Raw genomic sequence first — 7,891 nt, 5'->3', positions numbered from 1 at the left:
ATTAAAATTTATAAAACTAATAAATCAGGTCCTGGCTTATATTTTGTGGTTAATTCATATATGTGTGTGTGTGTGTGTGTGTGTGTGTATGTGTGTGTGTATATATATATATATATATATATTTCTGTTTCTACATCCAAATCAAATTGCAGAAGTGGAGTTGTCAGATAAATCATAATTCTCCAGATAGAGAAACTGTCTTCTTGTAAATATTTCACTCAATATCTAAGATTTTCTGATTTTCTTATTTCCCTGATATTTTTCAATGTTTTTATACATACATATATGAAACTATATATGTATATATATTTATTTGTAGAGTTTTACCAGTTCTAGTACTCTTTTTCAAAATCTGCTTTAAAAATGTATAGGGATGTATAGCTGATGAATTGAGACATTTTTGTTTTAGCTTGGTCTTGCCTTATCCTAGTTGTTATTTTTAGATACTCAACCTACTTTGATAGCTTACAGCAGAATAGTCAGAAACATCCAAACTATAATATTTTAAATTTACGTTTCTCATTGATTTTGTGCTAATGTACTGAATTAATGTGTTTGTTGGATTTATTCATACTTTTCATCTTATGCCATTCAGTGAACAGCTACTACATGTAAATTTTATAAACTCTATATAGCAAAAGTAGGGCCTCCTCATATAAGATAAAAGAGAGATACAGAAAATTTTACCAGAATAGTGCCTCCAAATTACTTGAGATTTATGACCAAATATGAACTCATTGTAGTTGATATTTACAGCATTTTTTGTTCTTACACTGAAGGAAACATATATAATTATTTTGTTTCTTGTCATTTCCCATGTTTACTAAAAGATGCATCCCAAATTTTATTTAAATAACTTTCCTTCAAAATGTAACAGGGTCACAGGGACTGTACTTGTATAAAGAGAATATGCTCTTAAGAGTTAGTCTTCTGCAGCTAATCATTTTTATGTAAAAAGTGACGAGAATTTTTCCAGGAGCTTTTATGCAACTGAGAATTCAGACTGTGACTGTATATGTGAGAACGTGGCAAAAAATAATCTCCACTCAATGTCTTTTATATCTTGGAACTGATTCTTAACAATAAAACCTCATTTAACATGCTTTGTGAGCAACACTATTCAGTGATTTAGAATTTATTTTCTATTTCAAATGGTTGCTTAGTGCTTATTAGGAGAGGTCTAAAATGCTGTAGACTCCTAGCATACAATCTTCAGGGCAAGGTACCTATTAGGAGAGGTCTAAGATGTTGTAGAATCCCAGTATACAATCTTCTGGACAGGAAGACCGTGGCTGGGGTATCAAGTAATCCAAACTGCCAATTGGACCTGTATTGTTCCTTGCTCACTTCCTTCATGTTTATTTAATTCACTGACTTCATTTCTCCAATCTGTCATCTAATACTTTGTCCACCTGTTTTACTTCACTTTTGCACCCTGCCTTAAGTTGCCCAGTACTCACCAATGAGAAACACAAGTGAATCCCTTTCACTTCAGTATACTTTATGAGCATTGACTCTGGAGAGAGGGCCTGTCTTGATTTAGAAATGACCTACAGACTTCCAAGGTGTGATGAATCTGCTAAGCCTCAAACCTGTCTTTTACTCCGAATGCTATTACTTTAGCTCAGAATACACAATGTGAAGCTTAAAGTTCTTCAATAATTAAGGACATAATTTCAAAAAAATAAAGACAATAAACAACTAGATGAAGGGAAAACCCAATTCCCACTACAATGCTTAGTACTGGTCATGCTAACTAGAGTAGGATGATATCAAATTGTGGTTTTGGCTTTGATTTTTTGATGATTTCTGATGTTGAGCATCTTCCATATAGCTGTTGGACATTTGTATATATTCTTTTCAGAAATATCTATTTAGATCACTTGCAGACTCTTTAGTGGGATTGTTTGAAATTTTTCTGGTGAGTTGTTTGATTTTTTTTACATTCTGGATATCAGTTTTTTGGTGATGAATATTTTGCAAATATTTTCTCCCATTCAGCAATTCATCTCTTTACTATGTTGGTTATTTCCTTTTCAGTGCAGAAACTTTTTAGTTTAATATAGTTTTAATTGCCTATTTTTTTTGTTTGTTTGTTTGTCTGTGTTCTAGAGCATCTTAGCTATAAAATGTTTGCTTAGACCAATGGCCTGGAGTGTTTTCCCTGTTTTCTTCTAGTAGTTTTAATGTTCACAGGTGACATATACCAGTCTTTAAACCAGTTTGATATGGGTTTTTGTATAGATGAAACATAGGAGTCCAGTTTCATTCTTATGCATATGGGTATACAGTTTTCCAAGTAACATTTATTTTTATTTTTGAGATGGAGTCTTGCTCTGTCACCCAGGCTGGAGCGCAGGGACACGATCTCAGCTCACTGAAACCTCTGCCTTAGCCTCCCAAGTAGCTGGGATTACAGGCACCTGCCACCATGCCCGGTTTAATTTTTGTACTTTTAGTAGACATGGGTTTTCCGCGTGTTAGCCAGGCAGGTCTTGAACTCATGACCTCAAGTGATTTGCCTGCTTCAGCCTCCCAAAGTGCTGGATCCAAGTAACATTTATTGAGTGTCCTTTTCCCAGTGTATGTCCTTGGTGCCTTAGTTGTAAATCAGTTGGCTTTTAAAACTGGTTTATTTCTGGGTTTTCTATTTTGTTGCATTAGTTTGTGTCTGTTTTTATACCAATACCATGCTATTTTAGTTCCTATATCCTTGCAATACATTTTGAAGTCAGATAGTGTGATGCCTCTAGCTTTGTTCCTTTTGCTCAGGATTGACTTGGCTATTTATGTTCCTCTTTTTCATTTTAGGATTGTTTTGTTTGTTCTAATTCTGTGAAGAATGGCATTGATATTTTGATAGGAATTGCACTGAATCTGTAGATTTCTTTGAGAAATATGATTGTTTTTACTACATTAATTATTCTGACATACGAGCATGGTATGTCTTTTTGCTTTTTGTGTCATCTCTAGTTTCTTCCATTAGTGATTTATAGTTTTCCTTGTAAAGATATTTTACCACTTTGGTAAAATCTTTTTCTAGGTATTTTATTTAGTGGTAGCTATTGCAAATGGTATTACCTTTTTGGTTTTTTGGGGTTTTTTTTTTCAGCTAGTTTGTCATTGGTGTATAGAAATGCTACTAATTTTCGCATGTCGATTTTGTATCCTGTGAGTTTACTAAATTTGTTTTTCAGTTGTAAAAGCTTTCTAGTGGAGTCTAGAGTTTTCTAGATATAAGATCAGGACTTCTGCAAAGAAGGATACCTTGATTTCCTATTTTCCAATTTGGATGTTTTTTATTTATTTCTCTTGTTTGATTGTTCTGACTTCCATTACTATGTTGAATAGTAATGTCATTCTTGTCTTATTCTAGTTCTTAGATGAAAGGCTTTAAGATTTTTCCAATTCAGTATAATGTTAGCTGTAGGTTTATCATATATGGCCTTTATTATATTGAGGTATTTTTCCCTATGCAAAGATATTTGAACATTTTTATCATAAAAGAATGTTGAATGTTATGAAATGATTTTTCTGCATCTATTGAGATGATAGTTTTTTGTCTTTCATTCTACTAATGACTGTCTTTCATTCTGTTTATTAATTTGTGTATGCTGAACTAATCTTGTATCCCTGGGATAAATCCTACTTTATCATGATAAGTGATTTTTTGATGTACTGTTGTATTTGGTTTCCTACTATTTTTGTTGAGAACTTTTCTGTCTATCCTCATTTAAAATGTTGGCCTGTAGTTTTCCTTTCTTGTTGAGTTCTTTTCTGATTTTGGTATCAGGGCAATGCTAGCATCACAGAATAATTTGGAAGAATTCTGTCTTCTACTCTTTGGAATAGTTTGAGAATTGGTATAAATTCCTCTGTTAAAGCTTGGTAGGATTAGGCAGTGAGGCCATCAAGTCCTGGGCTTCTCTTTGTTGGCAGACTTTTTACTGCTGTTCAAACTTGTTACTCATTTTGGTATGTTCAAGCTTCCTATTTCTTTCAGATTCCTTCTTGGTAGATTGAATGTGACCAGGAACTTATCCATTTCCTCTGGGATTTCCAGGTTTTTAGTGTATACTTGTTCATAATAATCTCTAATGAGCTTTTGTATTTCTGTGATACCCATTGTAATGTCCCCTTTTTCTTTCTAATTTTGTTTATTTGGGTCTTTTCTTTCTTTCTTTCTTTTTTCTTCATTAGACAAGTGAATGGTCTATTGATTTTGTTTACCTTAAAAAAAATCTTTTTATTTTCTTGATCCTTTGTATTAATTTTTTAGTCTCTTCTTTATTCTGTACTGCCCTGAACTTTGTTGTTTCCTACAACAATTTTGAGTTTGTGCTTTTGTAGTTCCTTGAGATGCACTGTTAGATTGTTTCTTTGAAATCTTTACACTTTTATGGTGTAGGCATTTATTGCTGTGAACTCCTATATTGGCATTGCCTTTGCTGTGTCCAGTAGGTTTTAATATTGTGTATTTTGTGTTTCCATTTTCATTGTTTCAAGGAATATTTCCTCCTTAATTTCTTCCTTAACCCAATAGTCATTCAGAAGCATGTTGTTTAATTTTTATGTATTTGATAGGTTTCCAACTTTGGACAGATTTTAAGTCAAAACAGTAAAAAAAGATAAAGAATATCATGATATAATGATAATGGGATCAAGTTAGCAGCAAGATGTAACAATTCTAAATGTATATGCACCTAATACTGGAGCACCTAGATATATAAGGCAGTTATTAGTAGACCTCAAGGTAGACTTTATCAGTGATTAGACACTTTTTCTTGTGGCTTTTAGAATTATCTGTCATTGAATTTTGACCGTTTGATTATAAACTTTGGAAACCTATCAACTAAGAGTTCCTCTTAGTATTGAACTCTCTAACATATGGCATATTCTGGAAAATGTCCCATGGGCTAAGGAGAAGAATATGTGTTCTGAGGTCTTGAAAAAAAAGTTCTGTAAATATATCCTAGGTCTGTTTGGTCTAACGTGTGGTTTAAATCCAGTGTTTCTTTCTGAATTTTCTGTCTAGATGGTTTTCTAATGCTGACAGCGAAGTGCTGAAGGACTCAAATATTATTATATTGGAGTCTACCTTGAGGTCTACTAATAACTGCCTTATATATCTAGGTGCTCCAGTATTAGGTGCATATACATTTAGAATTGTTACATCTTCCTGCTAACTTGATCCCATTATCATTATATCATGATATTCTTTATCTTTTTTTACTGTTTTGACTTAAAATCTGTCTTATATGTATAACTACTCCTGCTTGTTCTTGTTTTCTGTTGCATGAAATATCTTTTTACATCCCTTTACTTTCAGTCTATGTGTGTCTTTACAAGTGATATAGGTTTCTTATAGGAATCATATAGTTGGGTCATTTTTTTAAATCCATTCAGCAAGTCTATAACTTTTAAGTGGAAATTTTTTTCCATTTACATTCAAGGTTGTTGTTGATACGTAAGAGTTTATTACTGTCTTTTTATTAGTTGATTTCAGGTTGCTTTGTATAGCGTTTGTGTTTGTTTTGTATAGTGAATGTTTTCTCCATCAGTCGGTTTTATACATTTGTGTGCTGCCATGGTATTAGATAGCATCTTTTTCCTTCTAGGTTACGACTCCTTTAAGCATTTCTTGTGCTATTAGTCTAGTATGAGTTTACTCAGGTTTTACAAGTCTGGGAAATACTTTATTTTTCCTCCATTCATAAAGAACAACTTTGCTGGGTATACTATTCTTAACTAGTTGTCTTAAAATGTTAGTACTTGAAATATATTATTTTATTCTTACCTGGCCTGTAGCTTTTCTGCTGAGAAACCTGCTGTTCATCTGATGGGAGTTTCTTTATCAGTGATTAGACACTTTTTCTTGTGGCTTTTAGAATTATCTGTCATTGAATTTTGACCGTTTGATTATAAAGTACTGTGAAGTAGACATTCTTGAATTTTATCTGTTTGGAGATATCTGCCCTTCCTGTAGCTGGGTATCTAAATCTCATGCTAGACTTGTGAAGTTTTCTGCTATTATTTTGTAATATAAGTTTTCTATCCCTTTAACTTTTTCTTTGCCTCTGAGACACCATAAATATTTGTTCACTTTATAATGTCTCATATGTAATGTAGGCGTCGTTATTTTTCTCTTTTTTTTTCTGAATGGGCAATTTCAAAAGACCAGTTCTGAAGGTCTGAGATTATTTCTTATGCTTGATCTAGTATGTTGAAGTTTTCAAGAGTATTTTTAATTTCTTCCAATGAATTATTTAGTTTCAAATTTTCTTTTTAGTTTTTCATGACATCTCTTTGACAAATTTCTCATTCATATCCTGAATTCCTTTTCTGATTTATTTGAATTGCTTATCTTTTACTCTGTATCTTACTGAGCTTTTTAAATAACATTATTTTGAATTCTTTTAGGTATTCCACACACTATATTTATTTTTTCTGAATCTCCCTGATTTATTAGGGTTTTAAATTTTCCTTTCTTTTTAACACTAACAACCTCAGATTCCTAATTTCCAAAATTATAAATGGACATATCTTATTGTAAGGTTTATGGGCTTTTATAAGCATTACTATGATGTCTCCAGTAAATTTTAGTTTTAACATTGCTATTTACTGAAGTAAAACTATGTTTTTCAAAGTTAGCCTTTCTTATAATACCAAACTTATACATAAAATAAAAATTTAAATATTTGAAATTTGTAAATTAAAATACTCTGAGTTAGATAAAAAATCTTCTTATAACCATTACCTGAATTTAAAATTAAAATTGCAGAAATTTAACAGCCAGGGAACTACATTTGTTTTAGCAAATACTTCCCATAAAGTTTCCAGGTCACACTTACAAAAATCTTTAAATCTCTCCACAAATGTTTCAAAACCTCATATACTTTCCTGTAAAATGTTATAATGTTTAGTTTTTAAGGTCTATAAATATTACTTCTATTTTAAGAAAAAAAGGTTTGGAGATTTTTTTCTCATATTACATCAGTAACGAAGTATTTTTAAATAATAAAATACGTACTTTGTATTTTTTTCAACAATGCCTTTTTCAAAAATTAAGACAGAGACATTATTTGGTGGTACTGGAAAGAATGAATATGATTATCAGGATAGTTCCAATGACATACTATTTCTGATTCCTTAAAAAGTGAGCATCACCAGGCCGGGTGTTGTGGCTCACACCTATAATTCCAGCACATTGGGAGGCTGACACAGATGGATCACCTGATGCCAGGAGTTCAAGACCAGCCTGGTCAACATGGCGAAACTCTGTCTCTACTAAAAATAAAAAAAATTAGCCAGGTGTGGTGGTGGTGGCTGGCGCCTGTAATTCCAGTTACTTGGGAGGCCAAGGCAAGAGAATTGCTTGAACCCAGGATGTGGAGGTTGCAGTGAGCCGAGATCACGCCATTGCACTGCAGCCTGGGCAACAGAATGAGACTCTGTCTCAAACAAACAAACAAAAAACAAAACAAAACAAAACAAAACAAAACAAAAAAACAAAACACTAAGCATCACCAGAAAGACCATGTATATCTATATCATAAGTTCTTCCTTGATTCCTATTAGAAAAGTCAATTATTTTGCAAGGTGACCTCCTATAAATGGGCTATCATTGTATTTGCCTTAGAGGGTGTGGTAGGAAAGGAATCATTAAAGGAAAGCATGATGCATTTGATCTGACACTGTAGGGAATGAATCTCCTTTACCCTAAGACCTATGAAGCCATACACGCATTCTTTTTCTTTGAATTGTTTGTGTCTGTGCAGGATCTTTTGCTTTTAGGGTTAACATGAAAAATACGAATTTGTTTTGTGAAGTTACAAGCCTTTTGTACAACAATTATGCAGAATTTAGACCCTGGGCCACCTGAGAAGAAAGG

The sequence above is a fragment of the Mandrillus leucophaeus genome, unplaced genomic scaffold, assembly GCF_000951045.1.
Source record: "Mandrillus leucophaeus isolate KB7577 unplaced genomic scaffold, Mleu.le_1.0 Scaffold477, whole genome shotgun sequence".
NCBI classification, from domain to species: domain Eukaryota; kingdom Metazoa; phylum Chordata; class Mammalia; order Primates; family Cercopithecidae; genus Mandrillus; species Mandrillus leucophaeus.
Note: the sequence above shows the minus strand (reverse complement) of the source record.